This window comes from Cimex lectularius, unplaced genomic scaffold (genome assembly GCF_000648675.2).
Source record: "Cimex lectularius strain Harlan isolate CLEC.00 unplaced genomic scaffold, Clec_2.1 scaffold233, whole genome shotgun sequence".
Classification (NCBI taxonomy): Eukaryota; Metazoa; Arthropoda; class Insecta; order Hemiptera; family Cimicidae; genus Cimex; species Cimex lectularius.
In genome coordinates, this window is record NW_019392939.1 from 392,938 (window position 1) to 407,243 (window position 14,306).

A 14,306-nucleotide genomic window follows, 5' to 3' on the forward strand; every position below is an offset into this window, starting at 1 on the left:
TAATGTCATCCTAGGTACTATTTACTTTTCTCCCGTATCTATAAAGCTATCTCACCTGTCTATCTCTTAGTCTCTTATCCCTAATCGTTCTCTCTTATTACTCATCGACCTTCTTTGACTTTCTCTTCATCTCCCTCTCTCAACTCCCTTCTTCAGCATTGACCTTTCTTTCAAGGACTTGTCTGATGATGATGAGTATGCAGGGTTGTGCTCCCTAGGCAGTGCAGTCTTCTGGCTTATTGTACCTTCCTAGTACCCTAGTTCAGTGCTTTCGACTCAATCTTTCTTCTCAGAAGTATTAGGTCATGACTGTTGCTGCTACTATTTCTCTCCCTAGGTTTTTTTCTGTATGCTGGGTTATGTCTCTATTGAGGAGTTGCTTCGCATTCGAAGATGATATGAGTAGCTGTGTCATCATGTCTCATCATTCTCATTACATAATCTACAAATGGGATCATCATTGTATTTGCCCCTGTTATGTTGTTTTCCCAGGTGCCAGGGACCGGTTAATAGCTTAACTCCTCTGAGTCTGCCCTCTCCAATTGTGCATTAGCGAGTTTGCCAGTCTTGATGAGGTTTGTTTTAGCATAAGTTTACTGTGTCATGCGCCGCTAAAGTTTATCCATTTCTCCTTTTGTATGATTTAGATTCATTCTGTGATGGCGGATTCTGTATTTTTTTTTATCACAAGTATAGGTTCTTTGGACTTTTTAGGGCTTTGCCTAATATTCTCTCTCTCTCTCTCTCTCTCTCTCTCTCTCTCTCTCTCTCTCTCTCTCTCTCTCTCTATTTTCCCCTCTAACTCTAAAATTGCCTTTTGACTCTTTGTAATGTACATGTATCTATCTGTCTATCTTTTTTGTCTCCCCGTCAATAGCTAACCCTTTCTCATAGTATCTGTTTCATCTTCTCTCACTTACCTTTTCACAGCATCTACATTTCAGCCTTCGTCGTTTTTCTCTCGCTGTTTTCTTTCATTATCTTTTTTCTCTCCCCCACTCTCACATAGCTCACGAGTCACGATAGCTCAAGTGGTTTGAGCAGCGGCATATTGAGCGAAGGTCTTGGGTTCGAATCCCGCCGTGACACTAACCTTTTTCATTTCAACCGAGACCTTACGTAAAAAGAACTAATATCAGTTAATTGAATTAATATATTGCTATGGAATATATTAACATAATAATTAATAATCACGAAACAACCCAGTATTTTTTTTAATCCTTAGAATTTGTAGCTGTATGTAACATTACAAAGCATCTATTCTCTCTCATATATTCTTTTTTCTCTCTTTCTTTCTTTTTCTCCGTTTCTGTTCGTCGGCCGAGTTATCTCCTAACAATACGACGATGACCCCGATGATAAGAGATGGATGGGCGAAGCGAGTTCCCCCTGACGACAAACTGGCCGTGAGTGCGAACGGTTAACGATAGCCGATTTCGATTTGCATATGAACAAGCCAGAGTGATGCTGCGGCAAACCGAAGAGCGTGACCGGAGTTTCAAACCGTCACTTTTTGAAAAAAGAAAAAAACAGGCTAATGTGGATCGAAAATGCTTTACACGTATCAAGGAATCTGTCATGGATGTAGTTTCGCTATGATTTACTAAAAAAAGGACAACAAAATCGACTTTCTAATTCTATCTCATCGACATTTTTCATCCTCAATAAGCTTTGGCATAATTCGAAATTGTCCTAATGACTAAGACACCCCAGCCAGGGAAGGTTTGTGACAACATTAAAACAGATCATCCAAAGAGCACATGCTACAACAATGGTGTTTTCAACGAGGCCTTCAAAGTATCTCAATCAAACAGCTCGATTTTGGATAAAAGATTAAACATTTAAACACAATTTTGGAAGTTTTTAATTCAAACGCAGGTATATGTTCTAGACGTAAACTCAGCACAGTCGACCGTATTATATTGAACCACTAATTACATAAGAATCTTGGTTTACAGAGTTGTGATATCACATTATATATTTCTCTAACGTATGAGGTATCTTTAAAATAGAATTCAAGGGCGAAACTCGTCGACGATCGTTGGGTCCGACAAGACAGAAACCTGACTGATCATGATGTTATATTTTTACATCTATTTTTGTCACAGTATTAACAGCTTGGAATTATTCCATTCTGTCAACAGGAGGTTGACCTGACAATATTTATTCTTTTCTTCCCCCTCATTCCTTTATCGGTCTTTCACCCCGAAAGGTTGTCACTACCCGATGTCCTGGCCCGAGGGTCTATACCTCAGGGGAGTTCACCCACCCGGTTGTGTAGCTGGGTCGCTAGTTTTCTCCCTTAAGCCAAACGCCCAGGAGATCTCCCGATCCAATGGGGTTAGGCCCGACGGGGGCTATCGACAGCAAGCAAACTATAATCTAGCCTAATACTATTTAAATTGGATAAATCAATCGCACACTCACCCCTCCATCGTTAGCATTTGAGGACCTTTTACATATAAAAGATATAGAAAGCAAAGGAGTGAGAGAGAGAGAGAGAGAGAGAGAGAGAGAGAGAAAATTACAACGTCACACATAATTACCCAAAAATACAAATTTGCCAAATAATGGAATACGTGCTCTCTCGCATTTGGGTTACAGAGAGAGCACAAGGTAATTTCTCGCGTCATCCACGGGGTGTAATTAAGATATAAAAGTTCTCTCAATTTGAAAGCCATTTTGACTAAGAAACCAACTACTTGGCGATTCATTATTCTCAGAAAACAACCTTGATTGAATGTTAAGTTTCTTATAAAACAAGAACCTGGTCGACGATATGGCACTAGTCTCAGCCTATGATTCTCGCCGATTTTAATTAATAATATGGAGAGTTTCCCCTTCCAAAGATGCGAATCTGAAAAGTCCGGATCGAATTCGCACACAATGCGGCACGACTGATCCGGGTTTTGAACCATGATGTTCTATTGATTAAATCAATTTCTAATTTTCTTGGAAGTCGAAATGATGGTAAATTTAGAACTTTGAAGCAGCACTTAAAAAAACAATTTTAATGCAAAAATCTCCAGCAGGTCTACATTAGTTTCTAGTAATAACATAAAATTGGGAGTGATCGTTAGTAAAGCAAATAACTTCTTTATGAAAAATCTTAAAAATTTTCTAAAATTTGTGGATTCTCAAATTTGTATAGCCCGGCAATAGGTGTAGCCACTGAGTGGAAAGAACAAATTGTATTGAGGGCCATCCTCGCAGAAGAGATTTTCTCTTTAATTTATGATAGAAAACAGAGGCGAGGAGTGAGGACAACACCCAAATACTTATACTATCTCAATTTGAGATCTTCCTTAGCACCATCTCTACTTTGAGTACTGGCTGCCTCCTCCTGGAAACACCAGGTTTTTTCCCCAAGTTAACGGAATTTTTCAAATTTAATTGAAGGGCATGGTGGTTATCTTCCATTATAACGACGTCATCGGCGTACATTACTCAACTGACTTGGCTTTCGCATTCCATAGCATTAGGTAGATCGTTCAAAATGTTGGAAAAAAGAAGAGGGCTTAATACACACCCATGTCTAATACCTGAACTTGAACTTGGAAAAAAGTCTGAAAGTCTGAAACACTTATCTCTCCCTTCTAAATTAGTTTTTCAATAAAGGAACTAAATCATGGCCATTTACTTATATTAGGTCAAAAATGAAAAGTTGGAGATTTCGAATGCTCCCTGAATCTTTTTAGGCCTCAACCCCAGCTCTTTTTGCAATTATTTCGCGCAAGAACGGTCCCTTGAGCGTCCAACAAAAGTTGTGAAGATTGTGAAATTGTATAGCAATCATTTCTTTTTTTTACGAGGGTTCGCAACAGCAGAGGTCATAAATATAAACTCTCAGAGTGCCGGTGTTTTTGAAAAAAGCTCATTTGCTGGAATGCAATATATCATCCTAATATGGATGAAATGTGTCGGGTTCGAATGCAGGGCTGCTGGATTCGAACCCGGGACCTTACCTTACAGTAATGAGCGCCGTGTCGAAAATTAAATGGACTCCAAATAAAAATTACTTTTTAAAAAAGAATTTTATTGTAAGAGCTACAACTGTTCAGACGGGGCTTACAGCAGAGAGTGATTAAAATTACAATAATAAACTTGTAGGAAGGGAAGGGGTTTTAGATTAGTTATCAGTAGACATAGTGTCAGCAGTGTCGGATTACTGTTTCCTTTCCTGTAACTGAAGACTAAACCTTGCGGCCACCGACGCCCCCTAAAAAAATTTTTGTTGTTGAAATATTGTTTCGCTCTTGTTTTTCACAAGCCTAAAGTAGACTTTCCTTTGGGTATATCATTAACTTTTGGAAAGCGGTTGGATTTAAAAAAAAATATTATTCAAGCTTATTTGATTTTGTCAGCACCTAGTTCTCCCAATTGATTGTCAACAGCCACAAGGGGATTGAAGGTTTATATCGGGCGTAAAATAATAAAAGAGGCCCTTTTTTTCCCTTCGAAAGAGCAACGTCTTCAGCCGAAAGAAACAACAAAAGGTCTTTTTTGCAGACGCGGCTTGAAATTTGTTATTGAAAAACGCTTGGCCACGTTCCACATGGTTTCAGAGAGAATCCAAGATTATTTCGGTCGGTTAGCACTAGGCAAAGAACGCGTGTAAAATACACAACGAATGACGCCAGAAAATTCTTCAATTGGGGAAATTGGCATCGGTTCAATCATTAAAATTTAGCCCGCAATTAAAGTTTCACGCCAATAAAACAAACTGGAAAATCACTCTTCTAGCGTTTTATTTCAATTTATCGCTTTGAGGTAAATGGATTTTTACTAATGAGGACGCTTTCGTATATATTAAATTAATTAGCAACAAGGGTCAACTTTACAATAAATACCTTTTGTTTTTGAAATGAGAAATTATGCAAAAAGAGATGTAGGGTAAAGGTCGACGTCCTCCTACACGATTCTTATCAATTTTGTTCGCTTTTTAAACAGTATGAGACGACATAGTCCACGTTCTCTTTGTTCAGAAATGATTCACTCGTGTAAAAGTAAGTACTCACTTTATTTATATATTTTTTATATTTGTAAGAAAATAAAACTTATTTATTTTTCTATAAAGAAAAAATTTGTCGTGAGGATCGGTCAAGAATGAGGTAGGTTAGAAAAACACCTTTTGCATTTTTTTTTGCCGACGTTTCGACCTTTATTCGGGTCATCTTCAAAGCATGGGTAAATTACAAAACATAAGATGTAAATATAAATTTTGAACCAAACAATTCAATTTTAATTTGCATTTACATCTTAAATTGTATTTTTTCCAATCCACATATGTTTTGTAATTTACCCAGGTCCTGAAGATGACCGGAATAAAGGTAGAAACGTCGGTAAAAAAATAAATAAAAAAAATAAATAAAAAAGGTGTTTTTCTAAACCTCGCAGCTTCAACAAATTATGAAACAACAGGTCACTAAGAAACACGTATAAGGAAAAACTTGATCCAGCGGTGATTGCTGAAGAGAAGTTATCTGAATTAGCCCGAAATGCATTCATTTTAATAAAGAGAAAAAATGCTGAGTTTTTTAATTAAATACTAGACTAAATGATGACTAAATGTCCATGGATGAATAGGAACGCTTAAAAATAATAATAATAAACCAAGAAAAACTTGGTGATGACAAGGATACGAATCGGGGATTTGTTATTCTCCTTTTGGAATGTTGTACGTACATACTTTTGTTCTTCATACTTTTTCAGTTCACTTGATTCGATCTTTCTTTTAAGAATTAGTAGGTCATTGACTGCTGATATTGCTTTTTCCGGGGTTTTCTAGGTACCCTAGGTTATGAAATGAATGAGCAGTTCCTTTGCATTCGAAGATAGTATGGGTGGCTGTTTCTTCCCCCTCATTGCGTATCAATAAATGTGAGGGGTGTTATGGTTTATTGTTTGTACTTCTAGATTTTATTTTTAATTCGTTAGTGATACTTTCTTTTGTTCGTCATGCATTTGAGTACGGCTGTTTTGTATCTCTTCGGGTGGTTTCAGTATGGTTGATTTTTCTGTATGGTCCAACTGGAGTTTGTCAGTTTTTGCTATAATTAGGCCAAGAAGGTTGATCTAACATTGGTGATGGTCATCGCACTGTTATGCACGAATTGGCCTTATTTTGTCGGTAGCCTGTTTTTATAGAGCTTTAGTCTACCAGGTCAATAAGCCATAGGATATCTTATGCCATATTACAACCGTATATCTCCAATATTTTTGGTTTTAGACCCAAAGATTTAATGATTATCTAATTCTTAATTTAGTAGTCTTTGTCTATTTGAATGCCATCTCGTTTGTTCGAAATAAACGGTAACATTGAATAAATACATTTGCCAACTGTTTCAACGCAATGTTCGTGAGCTACGATAAATTCTCTGGTTGGAACAGAAATACGGTCTATTTTTGTTTCTTAAGCTCGCAAAGAAAAACCTGGGTCCTATATGGTGAAGACGCTGTTTGTCGGGTGTGCCAGAGGTTGTTTGCCAAGCTCGGAGAGAAGGGGATGTTTTTTCTCTACCTAAGAATAAAAATAAATAATAAAATAATCCAAAGTGTGTTCAAGTGCGAAAGACAGCGCTTATTTACGGAATCTTCGGTACTTTGTTTTGATCCTGAACACAATCCATTATAAAACGTAACTACGATCCGGAAAAAATTAAATATTTAATCTGGGAAGAAGAAAAAGCGTTTGGTGAATAGAACGGCGTAGTTTTTGCCCAAGGCAAGACACAACACCGCAAATTCGTCACTAGAGTGGATAAAGTTGTTAAGGTTTTGCTCAAACCTGCTACCTTGTCCAAAAGCACATATACCAAACGACTTAAGAATATGTTTAATAAAAAATAAAGTAGAAAAACTATTTATACAATGGAAAAGTAAAAATTACATTACAGATAAATTTACTTTGAGAAAAACACAACAACGTTTGTGATATTCAGTTAAAATTATTTGAATCTTCAGCCCAAAGGTTTGTCACTAATAATCGGTATAACCCGAAAAAAACTAACCCTGCCGCCAGTATATTTGCCTACCAACGCGTTAGCATAGCATCCAAGAAAAATAGAGGTACTGCTTGCTAACAAACTTATTACCAGTGTCAGTCAATGCTGTTCCTTCTAAAGGACCATCAGGAAAGGTGGGTGATCAGACCATCGGCTATCTCCACCACGATATTCATCGGAAAGCCAGCTCGTCTCCGGCCGGCAGGCCGACCGAGTCGGAAAGGATCAGCGCAAACCGGTGAGCGAAGTTCTCCTGCTGACTCTATGGTCTGTACCTTAGTTCACCCACCCCGTTATGTGACGGACAGGAGATTGTCGCTTTCCAACCAGGGTTAGGGCGGCGGCTTTCGACAGCTAGTTCATTTCAGCCCCCAATGCATGCAAAATATCTTACCTAAAACTAACTAACTTCTATAATACAGTCTCACAAATAAATGCACTCACACTTACGTACATTGCACTCATTCCGATTCATCTCGATATTCTTCCATCGACAATAATAGTCACATCGAAATTAGGGTCGATTTTATATATAGGTTTTATAAATATTCCACCATCGCCCCTCAATACACACACTACTGGAGGGGGGATGTTGACCCTGAATTTCACCATCATACCTTCACCATTCACACTAGTAAGTACACACATTAAACAGATCTATATAATAAAAAAACACTTCTCCAAAGCTCGGCACAGGGACCCAGAAGCATGCTACTGTGCGAGATCCAATCTTAAATTGGGCGACATTTCTACACGCTCTTTGTAAGGAGCCAAGGCTGACAAGCTTCTATTATGTCGGACATCGAGCAACTCTGCATGATGGGCACCTGCGAGGTCTTTGGCCCAAGATTAGGTGCCCGTGTATCAACCGCGTATTATCTATTCTTAATAGGGTAAGGACGATCCCTTCTTTCCGGCTCAGGGTTTCTTGGGAGTTAAAATTATTATTTTTAGTATTCAGCCTGTTATCATAATCCAACTAAAATATAAACTTTATATTGACTACGACAAAAAGTTCCAAACGAATAAAAGTTACCCAATAATACAGTAACCAAACATCTTTTATGTATACTTGTTTGACGAGTTGTCAGGAAAAATGAATATCAATTTTAATAATTCATATCAACGGCAGGGCACGTCAGTTCAATAACATGAAAGTATATCAAGTGGGTATCGATTGAGTCAAGGTGATATAATAAATTTAATAGTACAGTCAATCTTTAGTAAGTGTTAATTACGAGGATGAGACATATTTTTTTTTAACCCTGATGAATAGGGAACGTATATTTATATAACTTATTAGGCAGTAAAAATATTTTTTCAGGAGCAATAGAACAAAATATACCAGGTACGGTTTATTAAATTTTTTCCAAAGATTGTGTTAAACATGCATGTTGCGTTACGTTGATGTTGATGCCTTTGTTAAAATTGTACGGTGTTTATTTATTATTTTTTTGCCAGTACTTTAGGCCAACATTGGATTGAAATTCTTGGGTTAAATTCAATTGGCAACGTTATTTAATCACAGCTGTAATGTCCACGCTTTATTTTCTGTTGTTTATTACGTAATATTTGTTTAATTTAATTTTTTTTTTGTTTTATATTATTTTTTCTACTTTTTTAAAAAGAAAAAATTACACAATAATATGCTCTTGATTTGAAACTTATGTGAGGACGTTTATTATTTTTAAGCTATAAATAAAAAATGTGACTGAAAATAATTTTAAAGTAGGGCGGACTTAATTTTTGTTATATTATTCATTGACGTAATATATTTTTTTACAATTTATTGAACGTGGTAGGAAAGGGGAAGGGTTTTGTCCCATTGGCACGAAGGATTATTAATGTATTTCATGATGTTCGAGTATAGCTCTGGTCCCCTTGACCTCACCGGTCCTTAGGTTGTATTAATAAACACTTCTTGCCACATTCGAAAGATTTGGCCGGCCTTGCAAACACCAACGCTTCTTTTTTTAAAACTATATTGAGACTTGTGCAACTGGCTGCCAATTGGCCGGTCTTGTTCAAACAGCCTCTAAACTACGGTAGGCCTTCGTTTTTAATTTCTGTTTCTCCAGGTTAAATTCCACAAAACCAGATCAAGGAAGGCAGGAAGGAGATAGACGTAAAAAATCCTTTTAAAAAGACAGACATACAATACACCCTCGCTCTCTTTTCTTCNCTCACCCTCTCTCTCTCTCCCCTTCTCTCTTTCTCTCTCTCTCACTCTCTCTCCCTCACCCTCTCTCTCTCCCTCACTCTCACTCTCTCTCTCCTCTCTCGCGCTCGCTCTATCTATCTATCTATCTCTCGCTCTATCTATCTATCTCTATTTTCCATTCTATCGACACATACCAATATGGTAATAATACAACAGCAACTCCTATTCTCAATCTAGAGAGAATCACAAGTTCTTTTCTTTCAAGTTGCTCAGTTGGCCATTTATGTACAATTGGCTTAATTTCTTTCATACTGTCTCTACAGACATTCCACCTTGCCGCGCCCTTTCGTTTGATAATGTTTTTAACATAAACGTCTATATCATCTAGACGGAGAGGAAAGTGATTTGTCGATGGTTTGCAGCCTTTCTTCCCTTTGATCGCTCTTTCATTTCCAGAAATGCCGAATGACTAGGAACCTAAACGAATACCACATGTTTGTTAAGTTGATTTCATAGGGTATTTGTGAATTTCTAAGATGTGTAGTTCAACCGAGGATTTATTTTTGATGGCTTCGAGACCATTCTTACAATCAGAACAAGTAATGGCATTACAAATTCCTTTCGATTCCTTTGTAAAGCTCAATGATCTGATTGCATGAAGTTCAGCTGTGTATACGCTAGCCTCATTCGATAGAGACCACCTGCCCACACCCTACACCAATTTCATTTTTTGACCTGTCGGTATAAAAAACTTTATAATTGGGAAAGCTATTTAAAAATTCGCAAGAATTCTGCCCTGATTATCAGAGGTGTTTCCCTTTTGTTTAATAAGGCCAGATCTTCGATAAAGTAGGTAATGACCACGATAGAATATCTAGCGATTTAAAACCTTCATTCGCTGGCAAGGTATCCCCACCTAATACCGCGGATTCCCAAAGGTCTCGTTCTTGTTCTTAGAAAAATATACATATCTTGATGAGGGTTATGAAAAACTGAAGGAAATAGAAGATGAAGCCTAGACCAAAGCATAGCAACAAAATTGCCTCCAATCTAAAAAGATCCGAAGGAAGGACACAGGCATCATTGTAGAGACTTATAAAGGGCGTGTATAATGGGTCTCTGTTACAATCCTGATACCTTGGTAATAAATCCTATATAGCTGGATTAAAGCTGATATTCGCGCTGAATAGTAACTTGCTGCCCCGTATCTAAACTTTGCTCATAAGTACATGCTGAATATTCTTAAAAGAATGCCTCTATTCGCCCCCTAATTTTAATCAGCGATGAATCTCATCAGACCAAGCATTTTTACTTCCTGAATTAGTCAATTGGGCTATTTGAGGTTTCCATCGATTGGCTTTGCCGAAAGAACGCCAGAAAGGAAAAGCCGAGGAGTTTCATGATGTTTTCTCAGTCTACAAAAGTGTACAAATACCGTTTTGGAAACACAGAAAACAACTTTATTGTTTCTTAAACAACTAATTAAAAATAATGATTAGGCATTATCTGCTATTACAATATATATATATANTCTCTCTCTCTCTCTCTCTATCTATCTATCTCTCTCACTCTATCTCTCAAATGTTTTGTTTTTGTTTTATTATTACTAAGAAAAGTATTTTTAATTAAGATAATAATAAGTTCTATTATATTAGTTATACAATTGTCCTACATTGCAATTTTTACAGATAAAGATTGACCTATATAAATACCTATCAACCTACATTTTTTGTTTTTATCTCACTTTTTGTTTTATTGATACTTATACCCTATGTCCTACAATTTTACATTTCCAAAAAAATTTATTAGAATGTTGTCTCTCTCTATTTATTTACGTACTATCTCTGTACCTATCCACCTACCTCTATCTATCTATCTACCTATCTCTCTATCTGTCTACTTATCCCTCTATCTACCTACCTACCTATCTATCTATCTCTCTATCTCCCTACGTACCTATCTCTATCTATCTACCTCTCACTCTATCTCTCTATCTATCTATCTACCTACCTACCTACCGACGTACCTATCTATATATCTACCTACCTATCTCTCCCTCCCTCTATCTATCTATCTTTCTATATATCTCTTTACCTATCTCTATCTATCTACCTAACTATATATCTACTTCTCTCTCTACCTAACTATCACTATCTATCTACCTCACTATCTCTCTCTCTCTATCTATCTATCTATCTACCTCACTATCTGTCTATCTACCTATCTCTCTCTCTCTTTCTCTCTCTCTCTCTCCCTCTCTCACCCCCCTCTCTCTCTCTATCCATCCATCCATCTATCTTTATCTTTATATCTCTCCACTCATAAGCACGCCCACAATTAATAATTTTCCACATAAGATAAGGGTGTACAATTATTTATCCGTTCTTTGCATGAAAAAATAAAAGCACGTACTTTAAAATTGAATAAATACGCTAGTGCTTGTTATAAAACGAATTATAAACGGAATAGGAAATGTTATTTTAAAAACCAAATAAAATTTACGAATGTTAATAATATTTCCGGTTTTAAAGAGTTATTCTGCTTTTTGGGTCATTTCTAAATAAAATGTATTTATATTTTTCTCAGTAGAATTACGTAAGTAAATAATTAAATTGATAACAATTGTAATAATAATATTGTAATAATTATAAGGGAGGACTGATGACGGTTGCATAGTTCATTGCTCTTGAGTCTTGGCTCGTTTCAGTTCAGCTGGTCACGTAGAATGTTATTGACTGCCAAAAGGGGCCAAACAGCTGGTTTGCACTACCAGAACTGAAACAGTGAGCCGGAGCAGCTGAAGAAAAGGCCAAGGCCTTTGGCACAGCTAGTAACAACCGCTTCACTGGGTCAATCCTCAGTTATTACCAGGCACAAATTGAACGGGGGAAAGTTAAGACGTTCTCCACCTTCAAAACAAAGCTCAAAATTTATTTTTAGACTGAGAAAATGAAAGGTCGGTGGAAATCGGCCGATTGTACCGTTGAATTGTTTCGACCAAAACTATTGATCTTAACTCGGCTTATAGGAATAAAAGTGGGTCATTTGACCCAAAAAGGTCTTACCTGTATTTTCAATGTACCTCATGAAGACTTAGAAAATGGCCTTAAACGGTTCTTTAAATACTGAAATTGAAAAGTTTCCTATTCATTATAACATGAAAATGTTCTCTGTGCCGCGTTGTTCCAGCGGTCTTTTCCTTCGAAAGACCAAATACCTAAGATGATTCCACTATTAAAGGAGGATTTTTAAACGGGAACAGTTAAGATTCTGAAAAAGATTCATAAAAGGACTTAGAGAAAAATCCATAAACTCCCTTTTATTACATCCGGTACTAACTAATTCAGGTATGATCTTTGGACGAAAAAGACCTTTTAACAAACGAAAAATTTGGCATATATCAATTCATTATTACTTAGGACTTACTATTCAGTAACTTGTTAACATATTAAACTAGTTAACAACAATATGCAACATTTGTAAATTTTATTTGGTTTTTAAAACATTTCCTATTCCGTTTATAGTTTGTTTTATAACAGGCATTAGCTTATTTATTCACTTTTAAAGTACGTGCTTTTATTTTTTTCGTGCAAAGAACGGATCAACAATAGTAAACCCTTATCTAATGTGGAAAACTATTAATTGTGGGAGTGCTTATGAGTGAGGAGATAAAGATACATAGATAGATAAAGAGAGAGATGGAGTGAGATACGTAGTTAGATAGATAGATAGAGAGAAAGATAGAGAGAGAGAGAGAGAGAAGAGAGATAGGTAGAGAGAGATATATATGTAGAAGGGAGAGAGAGAGAGATAGATAAATAGAGAGAGATAGGTAGGTAGATAGAGAGAGCGATAGGTAGAAGGGAGGGATAGATAGGTAGAAAGAGAGGGAGGGAGAGAGATACGTGGATAGATAGATAGAGAGAGATAGGTAAGGAGTGAGTCAGAGAGAGAGAGAGATGGTTTTTTTTATTCATAATTATTTACACTACGGTCTGCAGGTTGACATTACATATTAGAGAGATAGAGAGAGTGATAGGTATAGAAAGAGATAGTGATAGATAGATAGAGAGAGATAAAGAGAGAGAGGGAGGGGGAGATAGGTAGATAGAGAGAGAGGTAGATAAAGAGATAGATAGAGTGAGAGAGATAGGTAAGGAGTGAGTAAGGGAGAGAGATGGTTTTTTTATTCATTATTACTTACGCCTCTAGGGCACTACGGTCTGCAGGTTGACATTATACATTTATTCTGGTTTATGCTCCTTTGGTGTTTACAATGTATTTCACAGTTACTACTACACACTAATTAATACGATGAGAAAAAACATTTGTTTTGTTTTTTACTAACAATTTGATCATATATTTTTTTTTTGTAAGTATAAATTTGATTGATAAAATTCCAAATTACCCGTAGGCTTTCATAAAATCATTTTTAATTTTACCAAAACCTCAACCAATTTGTATGAACTTAAACAAATATATCTTTAAATACTAGGTAGAAATAATAATTAAAACTGATGGATCTAAAATAGTCTACAGATACAACAGATTAATTTGGAAGGGATGACTATTTGAAATTTAAGTGAATTAAAAATGAAAAATCAAAGACTATTTTTTATACATCAGTTTTAATTATTAACGAATTATTATTTGTTTAAGTTAAATGGAATGGGTTGATTTTTTGGGAAACTCTAGGGTAAAATTAAAATAGATTTTGGAATTGAACTATTATTTAATATTGGTGTTTTAATTCCTTAAGGTGAGATGTAATTTTGTGCTATATAAAACTCTTTGAGAAAGTTGATCAAATGTTCTGAAGAGTTCGCCACTAACTGGTACATAAAGAACAAAATTTGCCGTATGGAAATGCAATGAAACTATAAGTCTGACTTGAAATTCATAAATCTCTCCAATATTACTGGGCTTGGTGTAATTTTAATACAACCTTGGCTAAAAAAAAAAAATAATAATAATCTGTAATTCTTGCATCTGGTAGTAACATTTTTTAACCGTGGAATAAAGTTTTTTTAATGTAAATTATCAATTATTTCGTTATTTTAATTGCCTTTATACATAGGACATAGGTACATAAAGTTATGATAAACTGATAAAGCTTTACTCAGTAGGTTTATGAAACAGAC

The 14,306-nt window shown here is 36.0% G+C and overlaps 1 protein-coding gene across 6 annotated transcripts in view; it reads left to right on the top strand.

Moving 5' to 3' along the window:
* Positions 1-14,306, top strand: part of LOC106673758 (uncharacterized aarF domain-containing protein kinase 5) — a 96,245-nt gene that overhangs the window by 73,953 nt on the left and 7,986 nt on the right. For 3 of the 6 annotated variants that reach the window (XM_014406002.2, XM_024229429.1, XM_024229430.1), the window contains exon 1: positions 4,945-5,006. The exons of 2 other annotated variants lie outside the window; for them this stretch is intronic. The gene's annotated coding sequence lies outside the window, so the exon portion shown is untranslated. Of the gene's footprint in view, positions 1-4,944; positions 5,007-7,134; positions 7,243-14,306 lie in introns of those variants that run through there. One more of the 6 variants, XM_024229428.1, reaches the window with a different exon arrangement.